The 24,126-nt window shown below is 27.1% G+C and overlaps 1 protein-coding gene and 2 long non-coding RNA genes across 6 annotated transcripts in view; 1 reads left to right on the plus strand and 2 right to left on the minus strand.

Moving 5' to 3' along the window:
* Positions 1-4,645: 4,645 nt before the first annotated feature.
* LOC142645285 (uncharacterized) lies at positions 4,646-5,532 on the minus strand. Its single transcript, XR_012846429.1, has 3 exons — positions 5,192-5,532; positions 4,821-5,119; positions 4,646-4,741 (listed from the first exon to the last, which is right to left on the minus strand). It is a non-coding gene; the product is annotated as an uncharacterized LOC142645285 (long non-coding RNA).
* A 13,492-nt stretch (positions 5,533-19,024) lies between these two features.
* Positions 19,025-20,067, minus strand: LOC142645282 (uncharacterized). The gene is made up of 3 exons (XR_012846426.1): positions 19,814-20,067; positions 19,147-19,702; positions 19,025-19,061 (listed from the first exon to the last, which is right to left on the minus strand). It is a non-coding gene; the product is annotated as an uncharacterized LOC142645282 (long non-coding RNA).
* Positions 20,068-23,550: 3,483 nt separating this feature from the next.
* Positions 23,551-24,126, plus strand: part of Ten-m (teneurin transmembrane protein Ten-m) — a 54,129-nt gene continuing 53,553 nt past the window's right edge. For all 4 annotated transcript variants that reach the window (XM_075821324.1, XM_075821326.1, XM_075821327.1 and 1 more), the window contains exon 1: positions 23,551-23,693. The gene's annotated coding sequence lies outside the window, so the exon portion shown is untranslated. The remainder of the gene's footprint in view (positions 23,694-24,126) is intronic.

Raw genomic sequence — 24,126 nt, forward strand, 5'->3', positions numbered from 1 at the left:
AAAAATGTTCGTGTGTGTGTGCGTGGAACATTTCAAAAGCAGTGATTTGTACTTGATTTATTAGCTAGGTCTATTCGATATTTTTGCTGAGGTCAACATGGCCACTCTGAATTTATGAAGAGTGTGTGCGTATATTCTATTGTGCAAAATTTCCTCTGAGATTGAATGAAGAGGAAAAAAAATATTGACCCAACCAACTTTTAAAAAGTCGAAAACTACTACTGCTATTTTTTTGCTTGGTTATCACAAGAAACAAATGGACAGTGTTGTTGGTTTCTTGTATCTTGTTTGTCTATGTAAATTATGTGAAAAATGCCCAATTAACTAGTTTAAAATTATTGACAGCTTTTTCTAGCCTAACAACGAATTATCATGTGGTTGATTGACAATTACATGTCCAATTTTTTAGATGATTAAGATTTCAATTTCTGGTCATGTTTTCTATGGAACAGATTTTTTTTCTTGATATTGATAATTTTGTCGCGTCAATTGATAATAGTGTCGATTGACGACATTTACATTTGGAACGAAATTTTTTTTCCATCTTGAATTTATTTATCTATTTGTTGATAAAATTTTGTTTAAAAAATATTGCTTTTTGTAGCTATTTTTAGAAACTGAATTTTCCAAAAGTAACAAAAGAAAAATTATTTGTCATTATTCCAACTGTACTGAAATAAGAATGGTGAAACAAAAAATAAAATAAACGGTTGTTGCCAGAAGGACTAAAATGGCTAAGTTGTTGTTGTTGTTGTTTTTGAAAAAAAGATTTTTGTTTTTAGGTTGCTTGGAAAAAAACAACAACAAAAAATCGAAACATATATCTTATGAGATTTAAAGATTCGCACTTAAAAATCATTTCTTTTTACCACTATGGTTTTCGGTGAAAATTTTCTTGAAATGATTTTTTTCTTTCTTTACACTGTTGATATATAATAATAAAGCAACAACAACAACAACAACAAAAAGCGACATGATTTTAGAAATCTTGATTCGTTGCTTGCTTGCTATTAAGATCAATCAACAGATAGATAGATAGATGGATAAATGGATAGATGGATAGATGGATGGTTCAATTTAGTTTTAAGCTTTGCTTGCCTGTTTTATTCTTACACATCTGATATATATCCATTCAAAGTAAAAAAAAGCTATTAATAGTGTGTGATCGACAAATAAGCTGAAAATTGTAAAATGAAGAAAATCCACACAATTTAAAGACAGAATGAATTATTGTGAATACAAAATCATCATCATCATCATTCAAGAATGTCGATGCGTTTATTTTTCAAAAGAAAAACTTGAAAATTATTCATCAATTTAACAATTGAAAATGATTGAAACATTTGTTTTTGAACGAATAATTTCCTCAAAACGAAACAGAATTAAATTCACACATTTGTTCGGGATTATGAAAAATAAGAATGTTCAAGGGGAAAAAAACGATTCAATAAGATTATTTGTTCAAATATTTAGATTACTTCAATATGATTTTTTTCTATTTTGACTTATCATTATTTGCACATCATTACAGACATTACAGTAGCTAGTATTTGTTCTTCCTATATTTATCCATCAATCACAATATTCAAAAATTTCAAGGTGTTTATGCAATATTTATTATTTGTCCATTTATTTGTTGGTAAACAATTATTCATGTCGATTGCTTGATAATAATCATCCAAAGTGACTTATTTATTTATTATCATCAAGTTGATTTTCAAAATTGAATTATTATAATCAATAAAATAAGCAAGCAAAAAAACAAATAATTTCCAAACAAATAGACACCCAATAAATTGATGATTGAATCAACTGGCACACACGCATATATCGAAAATTCGTCATGTCAAAAAAAAGAAGAAAACATTGATCAGCGATACCGGAAATTTGTATTCTTTTTTTTAAAGAAAAAATCAGATATATGATCCATCGATCTATTTTTTTTCATTCATATCCACTATGATATTATGGTGTTGTTGTTGTTTTTTTTTCTGATATCGTTGATATTTCCGATTTATCAATCAAAAATGAAATTGACACTGATTCAATTAGTTCAGGCTAAGGATTTTTTTTTCTCTTTATCTCGTTGTTTGTTGATTATTTGCGAACACTTATTTTTTTCAACATTTTTATTTGTGACATTTGATTCCTATTATCGTCGTCATCATCATCATCATCATTAAAATGAACATCGTCATTAATGATTCCATTTGAAAAAAAGAATGTCCATAACGAATGAATTTATTCATTGGTTTTATTGACCAATGGTCAGTTTGTTTGTTTTTTTTTTTTTTTTTTGATTCAATGAGCGTGCCATCGAGAAATTCAATTTGACTGACAAAATTATAAAGAAAAAAAAAGAGAGATCCGTTCCGGACTTATTTCATCTTAATTCAAGCAAATAAAAAACCAATGTATAAATGACTGATTCAATTCTATACAGGCCAGACTGGTTGACTAATATCGATAAATTTTTTTTTTTTGTTGCTTCAATCTTGCCATTTTATTTCATCTTTTTTTTCAGTCCCTCTGTTTTGTTTCATCATTCCTTCCCAATTTTTTTCTCTCTCTCCCATATCCATTCCATAGACACAATCCATTTCATTTAGCTTATTTATGATTTGATTAGTGTAACATTCACATCAAACATTCTTTTCTTCAATGACCTTTTACCATTGATGATCACGTTGATTAAGCTAACAAATAGACATCATTTTTTTCTCTTTCTTTCTCTCTCTTTTATCTAAATTAATGTTAAATATTTTTTTTCTTGGTTGTTTATTTCATTCAGTGATTTATTACAATTATATGCATACCCTTTTCCAAATTATTGATCATTATTTGAATTTATCAGTGGAGAAAAAAAAACAACAACAAAAAAATAAAATTCATATCAAAGTAATTCCGATCAGACCGAGAAAATAAAAAATATTTCTATTCATTTATATGTGTTTTTAATGATAACAAACAAGTAGCAATTGAAAATATTGTTGTTACATTCTTACAATCTAATGTGATGTCAAACGACTTTTTTTCTCCTTTTTCACCTTTTATAATAAACTGTATCAAATTATTTCCAGATAAAAGATGTTTTTTTTTAAAAAAAACGTAGATTTTTGGTGTTTAAATTTAAAAAAATTAAAATTCTTTCATATAATTTTCGATTGACATCAACAAAATGTGGCTTTTTTTTCTTCGAAATAAAAGTGTTAATGTTGAATAACTAAATGACATTTTGAATCGAATGTTTTTGCATCATAATTCAAAGATTGTAATGACAATTTGGAAAAACAAACAAAAAGAAAATTTTTTCGTCATGTTGAATTTAACATCATCGATTCCTTAACATTTTCTAATTAATGTTGGTTAATTTCTTCTTCTTCTTTGCTATTTTTTCTACAAACCAAAAAACCGAATTCGAATTGAATTCGTTTCGATTTCTAATAATTACTTTTAATATGATTTTCTTTTTTCTCTTTACAGAAAAAACACCGACCATTGATCGATGACTAACAATTTTCTTCATTTGAAATAAACATTGAAACAAAATGGAAACAACCAAAAAAAACTTTTGCTATGTAGAATCAAATTAATCATTAGTTTTTTTCCCCTTAGTTTACTGAAAAAAATTGGAAAATGGAATCATTGACACATTGATGAAAATTATTGCCAACGCCTTGTTTATTCTGTAATACTAATGATAAATATTGCACATATTTGATTCAATTCATTGCTATTTCATTCATGTAATCATAATTTTTTTGCTGAAAAACTAATTAATTAATCGAAAACCAGTTGTTTTTTGTTGTTGTTTGACTGATGTCATTGCAGCTGTATTGGTTAGATTCGGTGGCAATAATTTTGTTTGGAAATTATTTCAAAAAAATGATCAAAATTTCTAATCGATCAGATGATAAAATATCGATCATCCGGTTGAACGATAGATATCACCTACACATAAAGATTTTTTTTCTTCAATGGTAGAAATTCCAATTTTTTTTCAATAAATTTGTTGCTTTTGATTTGTTCACTACATACACAAAAATGTACTCATCATTATCATCAACGAAAAATAATGTTAATGATGATAAAGTTTTTTTAACTAAATCAATCGAAATGAAATAAACAAAGTTGGAGATATATAAAAAAAATGAATTCCATTGAAAATCGAAAATCGTGATTATACGATTGTGTAAGCAATGGATATCTTTAAAAATCACCTACATACCAATGCACATCATATGAACATTGAATTTTTCTGATATTTTTCTTTACATTTAAATTCAAAACTATATTCAAGTTGTCTTGAATATTCGAAATTGCAAGAGAAAAAAACAGGCGCCATTCGTTTGAGCATCATCATCAAAACTTATGAAAATTGAATAAGGAAGAGATAAAGTGAGTGAGAGAGATAAAGGTAAAGAGAGTTCAATCGCTTCTTATTTTGCTGATTTGAATCATTTTTTTTTCTTGTTCAAGTTACAATTTCAAATTTATTATTGTCAAATCAAATGATTAATCATTCAATGTTATCCTTTAATAAATATTCTTTGTCATAATTTCATCATTCCATTTTATCAAGTTTTTTTTGGTTGATCATAATTTTTCATAATTTTTGAATGTATTTTTTTTAACCAGAAAAAAAAGACAAAAGTTCAATCGAATCCGGAAAATTTATTTCAAACAAAGCTCACTTTATTTTTGAAATGTGTACTTTGTCAGTACAATATTTGGTGTGTCTCTGTATGGTTTATTTGAATCAAAATGAAATGTGAAATAAAAAAAATTAATCGAATATAGTTGATGTACTTTATTTTTACCCTGTTGAATATAATCAAAAGGTGAAAATTGATGATGATGGTGATGAATATTACCGGACAATATATATGTTTGGAGAAGAAAACGAACATACAGAGATGAATAGGAGAAGATAGACATGAAGTCATGAATCAATGATGGAATTACTTTTTTTCGATGCTTTCGTTTCTTCAATAAAACATCCAGATGATCAATTCAAAGCATCTATTATTGTCGTTACCTAAAACAAAAAGAAACATTAATATTTTCGTACGAAAGTAATCAAATATATGTCGAATGTAGGAATGTTCAATGATATAATCTAAAAATTGATCAAAAAGAAAAAAAATATTGCAATAGAGAGAAATGAAGACAAAATTAGTAAATACAGCACCTTAAAATTGAAGTTGGAATTTTTTTTCATTAAAACTGACGTTGTTGTTAATAAGTTAGTCATTTAAAACTTAATTAACACTCACTGCATACACACACACAGTGGTCTTTTAATTTTTATAGCTTGGAATATAAGGTGGCTATTCGTTGAAGATTATATTTGGGTGAAACATTTGTTTGGTTCAATCTATCATTATTGAATTTTACCTTAACTTTCATCATCATCATAAAAAACTTTCTTCACACGAATGTTAAGTGATGAAGTTTTTTTTTAATTAATGTGATTCAATATTGGAATTTTTGTTTCATTTTTCGTGATTCAGATGATGACAGAAATCGAGAAAATTTATTGAAAAATTCATTTTTCCGGAACTTTTCCTCAAATCAAACGTTACTTGAGAATTAAAAAAAGAAAGATTTAACATTAGTCCGAAACATAAATAAACAAAGATCAAAAGATCTGATTTTTGCTTTCGTAAATTTTGCCTTCAATTTTTTTCATTTCACAACGGTATTGTTTTTGTCCGTTTGTTATCATCATCATCATTACCATCTTGTTTTAATTAGCCCCAAAATTTTTATGTTATTTTTATCCAAAAAACAAAAACAACTTGATGGCAATTCATCTTGATCAAAAAACAACAACAAAAAAAGATTAAAGAGTTGAAATGTTTAAACAGATTTCTTTTTGTTAGTTTCACTGATTCGATCTGCAATAAATTCATTTTATCTTGAATTAAAAGCTGGTCAATGATGGAAAACAAAAAAAAATCTAGAGCATCTGAATTTTATTTTAATTTTCGCATGTTAATTATTTTGGAAACAAATCCAAATATTTATTCTGAATGAAAAACACAAAATCTTGGCCATCTATGATAGTCATTTTATCTATGTAGAAATATTCAATATACCACAAATGATTAAATGAAATCATTTTCACTTTATATAAAACGAAACTTGGAATATCACATACAATTGTATAGAATGGAAAGAAAAAAATAATTACAAATTAAAATTGATGTCCAACTGTGATGAATATAATGTGACAAACGAAAATGTTTGATAATAATGACACACACACAGACACAATGATTGATCCAATATATTCAATATCCTTTTTATCATTGTAATATTCAAAACAAAAAACAAAAAACAGACACCCAAAGGTGTTCAAACTAAAGAATCTATGAAAAAAAATCGATTCCATTTGTTGACCGACAGGAAAACAAAAACACAATAATGATTCTGTTTTGGGCGAGTTCTATTCTCATTATATTATCATTCATTTCATTTCATTCATTCCGGTACGAAAACTTGCATTGACTATTTTGTTCCCATCATTACAATGAAATTTGGTTGGTGTGTATGTAGGTGTATACGCTTGAATATTTGTGTGAAATAAAAGGGGTGGACAACCAGAAAACATACAACACCCAATGAGAATCACTTTTTATTCTCTGTCATTTTATTCTGGAATGCAAAATAAATTCTTTGCTACTCATTTTTCTCATCAAAATTTTTCTTTATTGTTGTTGTTATTATTATTATTGTCACACTTTGAGTGGTAATAATTAATTTTGATTTAATTATCGATCCAAAACAACAACAACTACATTCAACGATAACAATAAGCCAATGCATAACATGAGCAGGCAGAATGGGAGAGAGAGAGAGAGAGAGAGAGGAAATGGGAAAAAAATATTGACAACATTGTGAAAACATGTATGTAAAACTAAATTGTGTAAATTCTATGAAATCTTTTACGTTTATACTGGCAAATCATCGTCACTGTCATTCATTTTATTCATTCATTCATTCATTCATGTTTGATGAAACAACATGCTGTTGTTATATAATTTTTTTCCCATTTTTATTCATTCATCAATTTTTTTTTCATTGGATTTGGGGGGAAGTAGGACTTTTATCCTAGGCTTATATTCTGCATTTTTTGCTTTGTTCCTGGTTTTAGTGATTAGATTTTTTTTCTCTCTTTCTCTTGTTTGTTTGGTCCATTTTTGCATTATAATTGTTGTAACATGTTTTTTTTTGTTGTTGCTCCATCAAAGTTTTATGTTTAGATTGGACAATAGTTTATATCGTTGAACAACATTTGTTTGATTGAATATGATAATAATATTGGAAAAAAAATTTGAATGTTTAATAGGTGTCATTGTCAACAAAAGGAATTATGAAAGATTCTTGTATCAGGATTGAATCGTTGATTGAATAGATTCAATAATGATACACTGTATTTAGAAAAAAAAAGATTGTTTGGCACACCCCACACTTTTACTGTTATTCAATTAGATGAATTTTTCGTTGTTTTGGTTCGGTTGTCTAAAGTGAATTTTCATTCATTATTGAATATTTTGGCACGATTTGTTAATGTTTATGTTTTTGTTTTGTTTGTTTGTTTGTCTCTATATTTTCATCATTATTTTGATTGTTATTATATCATCTTTCGATTGATTATATATTAGATCATAAAATAACGAAAGATTTTAATTCAAAATTTTTATGACTCATCTTGGAATCTAAATAAAAATAATCATTGATAATGGAAATTAAAATTGAATGACTAGCCTGACTAACTCGTTGGCCTCAGTCATGTTCGACAAATAATGAAAATTTTCATTTCGCTTTTCCTTGACCATATTGCAAGTTTTAATTTTCATTGATTGACCACATTGGTAGTTTTTATGACCAAACGGATAGAATGTATGGGGGATAAAATAACTTCAATCAGCTTATAAATTGGTATAGTTTTTTTCTCATTTTTTCCGAGTTATATTCTGACATAAAAATGAATAAATGAGTGAATGAGAGTTTCGATTTTGTTTTCGGTAGAAAATTTCGGTTTTATTTTTTTTCCTACAAAGCTCTCTTTCATCCACCCACACACACACACACACGTAAGTTGTCCTTCCAACAGCAATACAGCATACCAGATCAAATGAATTGGATCATTTTCATTTTGCTTTTTTTCAAGTTATTATTATGGCTATTCTTTTTTTTTTTTTTTTTTGTTGTTGAAAATTTTGTTTTAGGTTGTAACAGTCATCTTTATTTCTTGTATAAACATAAAAATCCTTAAATATAGAAACCAATGGTTGATCCAAAATTATTGACCGTCTGTATTGTGTGTTTTGATGTGCTAGACATTAAAGATTTTTATTACCAAACACACATAAATAGAAAATATGGCTAGGCATAAATAAATATGGATCAATTCATTGTTGATAATGATTGAAGATAATGAAACCTTCCACCCTAATCAATTGTTCCAAGTATTTTTTTTCTGGTTTTTTTCCATGATCATTGGTTACCCTTGGTTTATAATAACAAAACACGTTTTTTTTCTCTCTAACTGTAAGGTTAAATTACCGCATATGATTCACACACACATACACACGCAGACAATGAACATTGAAAGTAAAGCCAATTGTTATTCGGTTATTATTTGATGATCTGTATATGTGTGGGGATTATGGTATGATGTTGTGTTGTGTTCGGGAGAGAAAGAAAGAAAAAAAGGCAAACGTATCCGTTGATTATCATTGAATACAATTGATAATCGATACGAATATATATCGGCAACTCCCCAGAACAACATCGAACTAATAACTATGAAATTCACACACTTTTTTTTCTCTTTCGTTTGGTGCTGATTTCTTTTTTGTTTTGTTTCTCATTGGCCTTATCATGTTATACTAGTTATTTGTTTATTCGATTGATGATCATTGATTGGGTCATAGGATCATTGATTTTTTTGTTGTTGCTACTTTTCTTCTGTTTATAATATTGATGGACAATAATAATCCATCCGATTCGTATTTGTATTATTATTGAATGTATCGAATGAATATATTATCATCGCAAAAATATTATCGATTAGTATTCATCACAACATCATAATCATTGTATAACATTAAAATCTAAAAGATTAAAAAAATATATCTAGTTATTGTGATTGTTCATTTCTTTTCCCTTTTTTTTTGTTTGTTTGTCTCTCCATGTCATAACTATCTTTCTTTGTTATCGACCGCCAAGTGATCAACTTTTAATCCACAATAGTATTTGTAACATATTAGCAATAGACTTATTTTTTTCCCTTCGACAAGATTTTTTCTTTAAAATTCCACATATAGATTGTTGAATCTGATATTTGAAGCATATCGTTCGAATAACAATAACCATAGTCATCATTCGTTCTATCGATGACCATTTCAATAATTTTTTTTTCTTTACCATTTCATTTTACCATTGTCGAAATTTTCTTTTCGTTAATCCATAGCATCTGTTTTTTCCACTCGACCTGTTTCATTTTTAAATTTAAATATTTTTTCAATAACAACAACAACAAATAAATAAATAAATAAAATGATATTGAAATTGTATCAATTCTGACAATAGAAATTATCCATTATACAATGTCTTGGTTTTTTTTCTCGTTATGGTGGTACACACAATGGTATTTACATTCATTCATTGTGTATAAATCCGCTCAAATTTGAATGTAAAGAAATCAAGGAAGAAAAACTTTACCGTTCTTTATTTTTATGATTGAAAATGACGTCTGATGACGACAACCTTCTATTGACGGAGACGAATAAATGAAAAAAAACTGCCAATCAAATACATTTCAGTTGTCTAATCCTTTTGTTTAGTTGATCCGGTCGATTTTTAATCTGAAACTGATCTTTTCTGATCATAGACAATAGATTAGAATTTGTGGTCGTGGTCAAAATTCTTTTCATCCTCATTGTTTATTATTGTCACTTTCATGTTTGTTTGCTTGTATATTGAAGATTTAAAATGAATATTTTAGTTTTAGTTCACTTGATTATAATCATTGAAAACATTGAAATGAATTTCAATCTAATTTCCTTCTCTCTGCATGTTATCATTGTTTAATGTTTATTTTCAATTGAATTTATTGTGATACTGTTGATGACATGATGGTGGTTGTTGATCACTTTTTTTTCTCCATGATTCGATGATTCAATGTCGACCACCAACCCGTTTCAAAATAATCATTAAATTTGAAAACTACCATGCTTTATTTTTACCCATCCATCATGAATAATGATAATGTAAATCTTTAACGGTCAAACCAACATGACCTTATTCATTTCTGACCAGTTCGGTTGGATTAATGAATTGTTTCTACCAGAAAAAAAGAGAGAAAAAAAATTAATGATACTTTTCCATTAAGGATTAAGGGAGTTTTTTTCATTCAAATGAATTGTGACAATACCAGATTCAGTACAGTTTGCCGACAGAAAAATGTACATTCACACAAATACCATTTTCAACTATAGAATTGTATTCAAAGTTTAGAAAATTTCTATTATTATCAATTCAATCGATTCTTTGATGATTTTACATTTTCACTTTATCACAAACTGATTATACTGAAATGATATCTGAAAAAATAATCAACCGATTTTCATCTATTTGTGATTTGCAACTTTTTTTGTTTGTTTGTTATCATCATCATTATTGATAGTGTAAATATACAAACAAACAATCAAGATTTAAATTTTCAATGGAATTCTGGAATGTTTCAAAATAATGTTCCAAAAAAAATTTGTGATTTTGATGTTTCCAATATTATTATTATTATTATCATTGTTGTTGTTGTTGTCAGTTTCCAGAGAAAAAAAAATCAACCATCATCAAAATCATCATTGACAAAGCTGTTGTACCAAAAACAAACCAAAATACCAATATGAACGATAAAAGTGAAAGGAAAAATAGTTTGATGCGATAGCAAATTATTTGTCGATATTTAGCAATGATGATGATGATGATGATGAAAAGAAATGGAAACATTTCGACATTGGAATGTCTTGTTTGGTTAGCTGTTAGCCATTTCTATCATCATCAACATCATCGTTATTATTTTGTTTGTAAACATATTGTTAATGATTTGAAATTCTTTTATCATTGGAATCTTTATTTTTGGGATATTTTTTTTCGTTGTTGTTGTTGTTGGTATATTCATATGTATTGTGTTGACAATCAGCCATCAAATTGTCATCATGGATAGAAATGGAAGAAAAATTCTGTTATCTGTTCATTTCCAATATAAAACACATTATATTCGGATAAGAATATTTGTGTAACAAAAAATATTTTCCATTGGTTTTTTATTCATTGATGTGGGTTGTGTAGATATAAAATTACTGACAAAATTTTTTTTCTAATGATTTCTATGAAGTTTATCTCATTTTATCTGATATTCATGTTAATTGTATGAAATTTGTGATAAATTCTTTTTATTCCAATGACTATTCTGATGTATATTTTTTTTCTACACAATTTTCCTTTGAATTTTGTCGTTAGTTTTCAAACATCATCACATTGTTCAATTATTGAAACAATTTGTTTTGTTATGTTCCAAGAAGTTGAAACAAGAACGAAGAAAACAACAACAACAGAAAAATCTTAACATCAAAATGATGATCATCAAAGTTGATGGCCTACCATACTCTGTTTATTGTTATTATTATCGTTGTTGTTGTTGTTGTTTTTGTTTTTCGTTGAATAAAAGACATTATTTCTTGTTGTTGTTTTTGGTTTCTTCTATCTTGAACATGGTCCAATTCTACATTTTTTTTGTTACTTGATTTTTTGTTGTTATTGTTGGTTTGATTATAGTAACATTTATATTAGAGTAATTAGCAATTATATGGTAAAAACTAGCCACGTTTATTTCAATGTTATTGCAAGTTGATGATGATGATGATGACAAAACAAATGGATTCCATTACGATTCTTTGATACAATGATGATGATTATTATTACAGAATTTGCAAGCCAACAATTGTAATGGTTTTTTTCTTTCCTTCTTCTTTTTTTCAATGTATCATATTATCTGTTTGTATTGTTGATATTCTCTTTCTCCTGAATTTCTTCATTCTCATGGTATTTTTGGATTCTGTTTGTTTTTTCAACATTCTAGTGTTCACTTAATAATAATAATAATTATAGCAAACATCATATTTCTAACAAAAATGATCATATTTTTTTCTGTGAAAGTTCAACTCAAATGATATTACACAATGTTAATACATTAGAACAATTTATACAGAACAAAAACACATACAATAATTTCAAACACTTATGCACACACATTTACAAACACCTAAAAATATTATTTTAATTTTTAATTTAATTTAATTTTAAATTGTAATTGCTACTTAATCTTTTCTTTATTTCAAACATTGTATATCTTTCAATATTGTACCTAGGCTATCTTTATATTGAATAATTGTAATTGATATTTCATTTTAATCTTTATTTTAGCGTAAATATCCATCGGATAAACGCTTTTAATAAAATTATTATTATTATTAACTCAAATGATATCGGTCATATTAATTTTTTTTGTTTAAAAACAATGTTATATAATCTATGGGGTCTATGTTATGTTAATAACACTAATATTTCATTCAATTCTGTGATAAATATGGAAAGTTAAAAAAATGACAGAATATATAACCATTTGAAATGATCATCATTAGCCATGATGATGAACGATTAACAATGACAGTTGTAGATGAAACCTTTTTTTTTTTGATTTGGAATTTCTTCTTTTATCCCATATGTGTAATTGTGTGTGTGTGTGTGCCAGATATCAATGACCGATTGTGGTCATTTTTTTTACATTTGTAGAATAATAGAAACAATGATAGTTATAATCATTATAGTGTAATAATTTGTAATCTATTTTTGACCTCTATGAAGTTGTCATTGTTATTACTTGATATTCTATATTCTTATCGCGGTACATGGCAAAAAAAAAAGAAGATAGAAATATCATTCATCTCGGTTGATTCAGTCATTCGGCCATTTGGATTGATTCATCACCATTATATAATCCAGGTTTGTATGAAATTTTTTTTTTTGGCTAGAAAAATTAATGAATGAAATGAAATGAAATAATCATTCGTTGTCATTAATTCTGTTTTCATAAACAATTTTTTTTATCATTCTCTTGGTTTATCCATTGATTGAGTTCATTCTAGGTTTTTTTCATATCATTATTTTTGTTGTTGCTGTCGTTTCAGTCAACGAGAAACTTTTTTTTTTCTCTCTGGATCGTTTCACGTTGATTATTACAGAAAAATGAGAAAGAATGAAGTTGACACAATATCTCAGTAAAGTCAAACATATCTGGACACAGCAAAAAAGAGAAGAAGAAGAAGACAATTATACAATTAACTAATTGCTCAATTATGCAATACATAAAGTCACATACAGATTCTACATTTATCTAAATTCTAATTTCTGGTTTTTAATTTCAATATTTCATTTATTTTTTCTTTTCATTAAATTTCTATATTTATACAATGTTATCACTTGATGTTTGAATGATTTATATGATTCAAAATATGGGACAACGGAAGATTTGTTTTTTCAATTTTAAGCCAATTTTAATTTGTTGTAAATGTTCAATGATTCAATCGTTTAGGCTAAAATATTGATTTTTTTGTTTCTCAATCTCTCTTTTTTCATATAAATAAATCACAGTAAATGTTTAACAATAATAATAATCGATGTGAAACCAATGAAGCAAACTAACTAACCAACCGGATGAACTGAACTTTGGGTTATTTTAGTTTTTTTTTCTCTCTCTCTACATTATATTTAACATTTTGTTCATTGTTGTTGTTGTTGTTGTTGTTGTTGTTTCATCTTTAACGATAGTGATGAGACACAAACAAAGATAAACTAGATAGGAGTTTTAGAAATGATTCAAACAAATAATAAAAAAAAACTATCTCCCTATCCCAAACAAACATATGTCTCATTTTCATCCCTGAATCTAGTTGTCGATTCGATTGTTGTGTAATCAATGAAATTCTCTCGGTACTTATCATATAATATACCAACGATTCATTCGGGGTTTTTTTTTCTACGATTCTGTCCAGTTTATTTCATTTGTTCATTCCATCTATCTATCTATTCTATTCAATTCTATTTTTTTTCCTTCATTCAGAATATACTATTTTATACAGACTAGCTTTTCAACAAGAGAAAAGAGAAAAAAATTTTTAACAGTAATTTTTTTTTTGTTTTTTCTTTCATTCATTTTGTTCACTATGTATTTACAGGCCTTCCGTATATTTATCAAATTAATGATAATACTGATGATTTTGGCTTTTGTTCCATCCATCCATCCATTCATCCATTCATTCATTCATTCATCCAACTGACTAACCAAACCATACGAACAACATATGATTCACAAATACATCAATTGTGTTATTATTATTTAATCTTTATTTTTTTTTTTGCTATGTCTATGGTCGATAATAATAATACGCGTAGTATGATGTTTTGATTCGTACAACGAAATGATGACACCAACATATTACATGATGATTGTAACAGTTGGAACCTTTTTTTTTGTTTTGTTTTTTATATTCATTATTACATTTTTGCAATGAATTATTCATTCATTACATATGATGATGTATGTCATTTTCAATTTTTTTCGTTTCGTTTTGTTTCATACAATTTTTCAATCTGATTGAATGAAAAAAAAACATATTGTTTTTTTTCTACTTTATCATTTCATACACAGAAGCATCTCAAAATAAAAGAAAGAAATTATCTAATAATATTTATTGTTTGATTGTCCGAAATTAATTTGAAATTCTATCATGATCATAAATTGATGATGAACACACAGCATGGATCATGAATGATAATTGATTTTCGTTTTTCCTTTAAAAATATTATTGATTTATGCAATGATTTTATTTGGTCCAGTGTCAGTGAATTGATGATGCATTTTTTTCATCTTTTTGAAGTGCTCTTAAAAATCTTTTTTCATTCACTTTTACTTTTAAATTAAAATTTTAAATGATTTTGTGCAAAAAAAATTATCATCATTTCATTGATTGATGTCTTTGATATGAATTCATTCGAAAATGTATGAATCAAATTTTCAACTATAATGTGTTATTATTTTCCAAAAAAAACAAAGCTTTTTCACTTGTTTTTATATTCAGTATACGATACTTGTTGTTGTGATGTACTCGACATTGTCATCGGTCCAAACAATATATAACGGGCGATGGATAAACAGGGAAAAGAAAAATATCACCACTCAACCATGATGTTGATGAGCATTGAAGATCTGTTGTTGTTGTTGTTGTTGTTTATTTCGGTTTCAAACCGACTGGATGATTACCATCATCATCATCGTCGTCATCAAAAAAAGAAAGAAAAAATTTTAGTTCGCTTTGATGCATCGTTTATTCTATTCATCCTTATTATTTCTTCATGTCTGTAGGGTTGTTGTTGTTGTTGCTGTTATTGTTGATAGTTATTTCTAATTATGTTTCCAATAATAATGATGATGATAGTAGATTTAATAGTAACAACAACAACAAAAAAAATTGAAAAAAAACAGAAATAAACGACCCCACACACACATATATATCGGATTCTGTAAAATATTCGTCGAATAAAAGTTGAATGATTTTTTCTTCATTTTATATTTTGTCAATACTTTTGCATGATGATGACATTGATGGACAATGAATGAATGAATGATCAAATAAATGTTTTTACGAAATAATGATTCTTTTGCGTTGTAATCTTCAGCCAACCATGATTTTTTTTTGGTTGCTGTTGTTGTCGTTTGTTAACTAACTATATAATTTCTTTTTGTTGCCATCAAAGTTCATTGTTGATAACTTATGGATAAATTAAATTCTTTAGTGTTAAAAATTTCTTAACATGTGAAATATTGTGAAAATTTTCAATTATGATTATAATAATTGATAATAATCATCATAATTGGCAATAACAAGATAAGCTTTCAATTTAAAATGTAATTGTCAATCAATCTTTGATATTTGAAAAATTCATTGAAGCAACTATACTGGTACAAAATACAATAAAATTGATTACTATTAATCAATTATTAAGAAAAAAATAATAGAGATTCAGTCTTTCAATCTTTCGGATTTTCAACCAATTTTTCATTCGGAAAAAAAGAATATTGATATCATTGGTATCCATTAGTAAGATTAACATTTGTCGATGCTAATTTCAATGGTCGCTACCGTTCATCTAATATAACAACGAAATATAATGGATTTGCGTAAACCAGAAATAAAATGCCTGGCAGAGATTTGTCTTTTTATTTATTTATTTATTTGTTTTTTTTATTTTGTTTGTAGCCAATTTTTTATCTGATTTTTCATTCGTTTTTTTGGTCGGTTGTGGAACATTAAACAAATTCTCATCGTTTTTTCGGTTTGGATCATTGATTTTTCGATGCATTTCGAATGAGGGAAAAAAGGTATTTGAAAATTTTTTGGGAAAACACGCGTACCCTAAAAAGAGACAGTACAGTGCGTGTGTGTAGGGCAGAAAAAAAACAGCAAAATGAAAAAACAAAAACAAAAACAAATGACCCAAAGTCCATTTGTGAAATTGAAAAAAATGAACAATATTTTTTTTTGTTTGTTTTTTCTTATCATCATCATCTTCTTTTCTGATTATTGCTCAAACATTCCAATAGGGTCATCATTATTCATCATCAACATTTTTTTATTGCATTTTTTTTTACATTCGAATGATCCACTTAGATATGATGATTTGAATGTGGATGTGAATGATAAAATGAAATTCAAATCAAACCAATTTATTCATTTTGAAGATGAAAATTTTTTTATTTGTTGGTTCTAATAGTCATTCAAAATTCAATACTGAATATTCATTGGCCATTCTTGCTTTTTTTGTATCTAATGGCAATATTTTGCGAATTGAAATTTACATTTATTCATCATTATCATTGAGATGATGATCTTCAATGATGATGATGATAATGATAATCACCACAAACAAACATACCACACACACATCTGGAAATAAACAAAAACCTAGAGAAAATTGCCCAAATTTTCTTTTTATTATGACCACATAATATTTGGTCTATTTGCCCGCATACAAATTCGTGTAAATTGATTGAACTTATCCAAAAATGCTATGGTGTTGAAACCACACTACCATCATGGTGATGATCATCATCATCAATATCGAATATTAGTAGCGGCCACCTTTATCATCTTTTATATTTTAATTTCTGTCCAATTGCACACACCCAAGTGTGTTCAAGTGTTTTTTTTTGGTGTTTGGCAATTTTCGATCCGATCTGTTAAAATAATCTGTTACTTATTTTTTGACCAGATCTTTTTGGTTTTGACTTGAATTGCAAATGATAATGATAATAGAATAGAAGAAAGAAAACTGTAATAATAATGATTATGATTGTAATCGTAATGATAATAAAGTTATGAATGTATTGATGTAGTTTTCAACATGATTGAAAAATGAAAAAACTGAAATTTTCTACTGTAGAGTTTACAACCAATCAAATTGCATCATACGTGGATACAATTAATGAATTGATTCGAATGTCAATCAATCATAATCTATAGTGAATCCAATTGGTTATGAATTTTTTTTTTTTGAAATTCGTCATTTTTTTCCTTAATGGATTAATGATGATCAAGTGTGTGTGTGTGTGTGTGTATGCTGAATGAACTGTTTTTCCTAACGCGAAATTCACTGTGTGTCGAATTTCCTCAAAAATTTCTATGATGTCTTCGTGTGTGGTTAGTCAAGCGGTTCGATCTAAATATGAAAAATAAAAACGGAAAAACAGTTCGTTCAATAAACAGACTGGTTCGTTGATGATGACGATAATGATTATTATTATGACCCTTCCATTGAATTCATTTCAATTGGTCATCATCAAACAAAAGTCGATCAATTTTTGACTTTGAAAATAGCCACACAAAAAAAAATATTTTCAATCAATTAATTTGATTGTCACAAATTTTTCGATTTCTTTTCGACTATCCAAGTGTTCAATGTTGAATAGGTAAATGTTGTTCATGTGATGATGATTATTGACCATGCCTATTTTTTTCCTGTTTTTCTGTTTTTGGTCGATTGGTATCAATCAATCCATTGAACATGAAAATAACATTTGGCCAATGTCAGTCAGTATTCGGTGGGTTAGGGAAAATACACACACACAACAAAACACAAAATTGGAAAGAGAAAAAAGAAACGATTAATCGATTATGTGCCAATGAACATTTGATTTGTACGACGAATACTTATGATTGAATAGTGAAAAAAAACAATCCAAAACCAAAATAGAAATTGTCTCTTTTTTGGTGTTTAGTAGTTACATCCATTGTATTCAGTTGTTGTTGTTGTTGTTGTTTTTCTCCTAATCAAATGGAATGTCCCATTCTTCTTTCAGAATCGGTATTTATACTCCAAAACCGAAAATGTTTAGGGCTACCGGTACTTTGGATACAATGATGATGATAATAAACAAAATTGAATGAACGATTGATGACATAAAAAAGGCAATTTTCAGCATACACTTTTGTTTCAGTAATAATAATAATAATAATAATAGGAAAGTCACGCCAAAATTATTATCGTCGTCGTCCAAACAAACATTTGGTTGGCCATTTTTATATAAAATTGGAATACCATCAAACAATTTTTCCATTCGGAAAAAAAATAAACGATAAAAGACAAATGGATAGTTTGTTGAGTGAACACTAAAACAGGAGAAAAAATTCTTTCAAATTGACAGTAGCAGAACACCAACCTAAACAACCTGATCACATTTTGGTGACAAAATGATTGATACAAAGTTCAATTAATTAATGAAAAGTCTTTGAAATTGAAAAAAAACGACTATAAGTTCAATACCCACCAAGTTTACGATTAACTGAACGATTGATTAACAATCATACAACACAATGGATGATTCTTTTTCTTCTGAAATTTCGTTATCCCATCTACTATATTATCATCTGTCAACACCAACATCAAAAATAAATAAAAAATAACAAATTACTGATTCCACTGTCAAATCATTCATTCAAAATAATAATTTACCGTTTAAAATGATGAATATTAAAAGTAATGGATGAATAGCTTGTCACCTGAATTTTATTCGTTGTCATCATCATCATCTGTCATTGCAAAAATTTTCTTATCCATTTTTTTTAAAGATAAATTTACAAATGGATAAATCACACTGAAACAAAATTTTCCCGCCGAACCATAGTCAATCAGTCGGATCGATAAAAAAAAATTGATGGATTGATGATTGGAAATAAAAATTTCAAGGAAGAGGATTAGATGACATTGAATATGAAAAAAAAAGAAAGACCTTGATTTTCATCTTTCATCATCATTTTTATCGACCATGTTTGCAATTAATAATGATAAATAATAACAGTTCACTGTTTATATGGGGTAGTTTTTAGCATCAACAACACTTAAATTGAATGAATCCAAACGGAAATTGAGTTTTTTCCTTTTCAATCTCTTTATCATAGGTTTTTTTTTGCATTTCGGGTATTGAGGTTTATGTTTGTTTCCTAAAAAAATGCCCACATTCATTTTTGTTTCCAAAAACAAGACCGGAAATGTAAGTTTGTGTTGGTGCCTGTGTGCGGGTAAAAAGAAAAGATCATTAGTTATAACGGTATGTGGTTATATGGTTCGTATGTGTCGAATTGTTGTTGTTGTTGTTATGGTCTTGTTATAATTGATTTACCGTAATTTTTTCTTTTCATTATTTATTTCAGATCCAATAATTTCGTTTGATTTCTGGTTCATTGAACGAAATTAATAATGAAGATTTTTTCGTTTTGTTTTGTTTTGTATGTTTGATTAAATAAATTTTTCTTAGATTCAATCAATCACAATTGAAATTGATCTATATTCTTCAACCAAACTAAAGAAAATTGATTCGCATTCGATTTTTTTGGATTTAACGATTTTTACAAACAAACAAACAAACAGACAAGATCGAATACGAAGAAAATTCGTTTCGATGTATTCAATCCGCATTATTATTGTGGAGATAAACTTGAAGTAGTGGTTTAGAATTTAGGCAAAATAGGTGGTACTTATTCGGAAATCAAATTGAAAGTAAGAAGCAAACAAATATGATAACAAGTGATTCTTGGTGGTTATTCATTTGTTTATTTGTGTGGTTTGTTGGATCACTATTTCAAATACTACTATCATTCATCGAAACAGAAAAAAAATTCAATTTTTTTCTTTCGAAACTTGCTTTTCTTGTTCCATTACAAAACAAGAGAGAAAGAAAGAGGATCCACCACTATTGTTAACCGCTACTGATATGTACAGTGTCTGTGTGTTCTGATCTATTCATCACGATCCATTCACATTTTCATTCGGTGTTAACTTTCCTTCCTGAATGGATGGTTGTTTTTTTTCTTCGTTTTTGTCATTTTCAAATTGAGAATTCGGTTTTTCTCCCGTTCGGTTTTTCAATTGTGTTTGGTTTTGATTTAAAAAAAAATTCGCGCCTAAGCCACAACTATCTATGTATCATCTAAATGTGTGTGTCTGTGTGTCAATGTGATTAGTGATTATAATGATTTTTTTTTTAAATCATCAATTCTAATGATAAAAATTCGTGCTATTTGTATGGTTATGGTGTATTTTTATCAAAAATAAATAAATATTCTCTGTAAACATCATTGTAATATCAAATCAAAAAAAAAAAAAAAAAATATTGAACCAACAAATCAAATGTAAGTTGTTTCGTCCTAACCATCGTATTCAATCAATCAGTTGTTTTTTATTCTGTATAAGTTAAATTCGATGAAATTGAAGAAAATTTGATCCATTTGATTTATCCGAATTATTCTTTCTTTTTCACATTCATTCATTCATTCATTCTAATTTAATTCTGATTATATTAATTTTCGAACAGAATCCTATTTCATTAGTTGTGTTTTGTGTGTGTGTGTGTATTTTCATAAATTCATTTTCTTTATTAATTTTTTTTTTTGCTTCTTGGTTCATTCATTAATTCACATTTCGGAATAATGTTTTTTTAGACTTTTACTTTCGGTGTTGACTCTTGACAATAATATTTAAATATATTATGTCATTGAACATCCAAAACATCATATGCATTACAATCATAACCTTAATATGATGATAATGATGTGATTCATTCGTTCGGTAATTTTAGGATTTTTTTTTTTTTTTTTTTTTGGTTGGAATTTGTAATTAGAAATTCTTTTTTTTGTTCTTGCAAAAAAAACTTGGTTCTCTATTCTTAAATATATATTTTTTTCTTCATTATATTCGTATCTTAATGTTCCATTACAAAATGAAAAGATGATGAAAAGAATAATGAAAGCATCAAAGAAAGAAAACTTGAGTCTAATTCTATCTCATGAGAAATGTTAATTTTTTTTTTTGCTGTTTGCATTATATTTTGATTTGAATTTGTCAAATCATTAATTTGTATGTATGTGAAAGAAAAACCTGATGATATAATACAATTTCATTTAATATTGTTCAGTTTTTCTAAGCAATTTTCTTTCTGGACATTTTTTTTCACAGATTTAATAATTCCACCAATCTTTTATTATTATTTCAATGTTCATAAATATCATGATTTTTTGTTTGTTTGTTTGTTTCTGGATGAATTCATTTTGAACAAAAAAAAAGAAAACTTTCAAAGAATTCTGATCTAAATAGCCATGGTTATTTTTGTTGTCAAAATATAGAATTTTCATTTTCCCTTTCTCACCCTCTTTATTTCGTTTGACACCAAAGATTCTATTGTATTTGAACTTTTTCGTTTTGTTTTGTTTTGTCACAATACAATGTGACCTGTCATTGCAAGATGTGTCATCATATTGTTGGATTCTGGAAATTTTTACTGGTTTTTGTTTTTGTTTGAATTGGAAAAAAAACTGAAATGTAATAGAATTCAATTTCTTTTCATCTAAACACAATGGAACAAATACAAGAACTAGCCAATCATAATGATCAGAATCTTAAACAAAACAAAACAAAAATAAACTGAAATAAAGCACAGTTCTGTTCATTCTTCGTGATTAAAAATGCAATTTTTTTTTCTTACATTGAAATTAAATTGAATGAAAATCCAAAATTCTTCAATTTTGTTGACATCCATTTCAAATTTTACAATATTCAATATGAAAGGGGATAAATTTTTTTTTGAAAAGAATCAAAATGTTTTCATTTCCGTCGTAAAGCCAAGTTGGATACATCATACACCAACAACACACCCTTATATTGTTATTTTCATTCTAATAATTTTTTGTTTTTGTCCATCGTAATGAATGAATGAATGAGTGACCATCGTATTGTGAATGAATGAAAATAACAACAACAACAAAAACGTGACTTATATAATCATAAGTTTGTTTTCTTGTTGTTCAAATGAAAAGAAAAATTTCATATAAACAACAAGCAATGATAATAAAACCAAGGCGCGCAAACCAATCAAAACAAAACAAAAACAACCAAACAATTTGATTTAAAGATTTTTTTTTTGATTTTGATTTTTGATTTCAAAAATTACGACAATAACAAAAACAACAACAGCAGCTGCTATTTTGGGTTAAATTTTTTTCGTTTGTTTGTTTGCATCAATGATTGTTTATCCATTTCATTTGATTTGATTTGATGATAATGATGATAAGTAAAAATGATTGTCGCTACTTATTTGATGGATTTAAAAGATTTTGATTGGATATTTTTTTTGCTATATGTAGGCGGTTACAAATAAAAAGTGAAAATCATTTGGATTTTGAATTTTTTCCCTTTATTGTGTCGATAGAATGATGACAAATTCATGGTTTTTATCCATGTCAGAGTGAGTTGATAATGATAATAAATCCAAAATGAAATGGGACAGTAGTTGTTGTTATTTTGTCAAATATTCAAATGTGCTTTTATTTTGGGTGAATCATTCAATGATTTTGTTTGAGGAGAAATTTCATAGCAAACTTTGTTTTTTGTTGATAACTTTTAAACCAAAATAATCATTTTTTATATTTATCTTCTGTATGATTAATTGAAAATTCATTCTAAATATTTTTTTTTCCATTTTTGTTTTTACTTTTAGATTTCTATTGATTTCTGCAAAGCCACCACCATCATAATCATCATTCATATTTCATGATAATTAAATGGATTGCAATATCGAAACATCGTCACTTAAATATTAGTGAATTTTTTCTTCATCACCAAACAAAAATTTGGAAAAATTGTATTCCATCAGATTTTCAATCTTGATGCGTGTTTGTGTATGTTCTCATTGTTGATATTGCTATATTGTAATCCGATCATTTTAACACTTGACAAAAGTGAAAACAAAATTTAAATTCAACCAAAAACAACCGAATGACATTTTGTTTTGAAAACAAAACAAAACAAACGGAAAAAAACGATGACAACTGTTGAAAGCCATCAAATTTAACGTTACTTTTCCTTCATCTTATTCTTCTTTGTGGTTTTGTTGAAATATTATTGTTGTTGTTGATGTGTGATTCTGTCTTGTGTGTTTGTGTAATGTGTTTGAATTTATGATATCATTTCATCGTATATCACATCAAATATCAAATTGGACATTGAATGTAAGTTTGATAGATTTTAAAATTTTTTTGTTTTATTTTTAAAAACAGAGCATTTTTTTTGCTTTTTATATAAACAACGAATAAATCACCACATCATCATCATCACTACCGCCATTATCGATGGATTTTTTCTTGTTTCGTTTTGTTTTGTTTTTCTCACTCTCTTTTTTTTCTTTCGATGTTTTTCAAAATACCATATAGCTTATTCTTGAATAAATATTTACATTATCAGAAAAAAAAAAAAATTTCGTATACAAATTTTCAATGAAGAATTTTTTCATTCATCGTATAGGAGATGAATAGAATGGTTGTGGGGAAAAAACGATGGATAGTTTAGTTTGGATTTATTTTTGTTTTCTTTCATCGTTCGAAACCAATCGAAAAGAATCTGTATTTTGTTTCCATAGTAGTGGTTACATCATCAGCGTTTTAG

Source organism: Dermatophagoides pteronyssinus, unplaced genomic scaffold, assembly GCF_027571235.1.
Source record: "Dermatophagoides pteronyssinus isolate colony J.1.1.1.1 unplaced genomic scaffold, Derpt_VIB-CSIC_2022.12 sq0009, whole genome shotgun sequence".
Classification (NCBI taxonomy): domain Eukaryota; kingdom Metazoa; phylum Arthropoda; class Arachnida; order Sarcoptiformes; family Pyroglyphidae; genus Dermatophagoides; species Dermatophagoides pteronyssinus.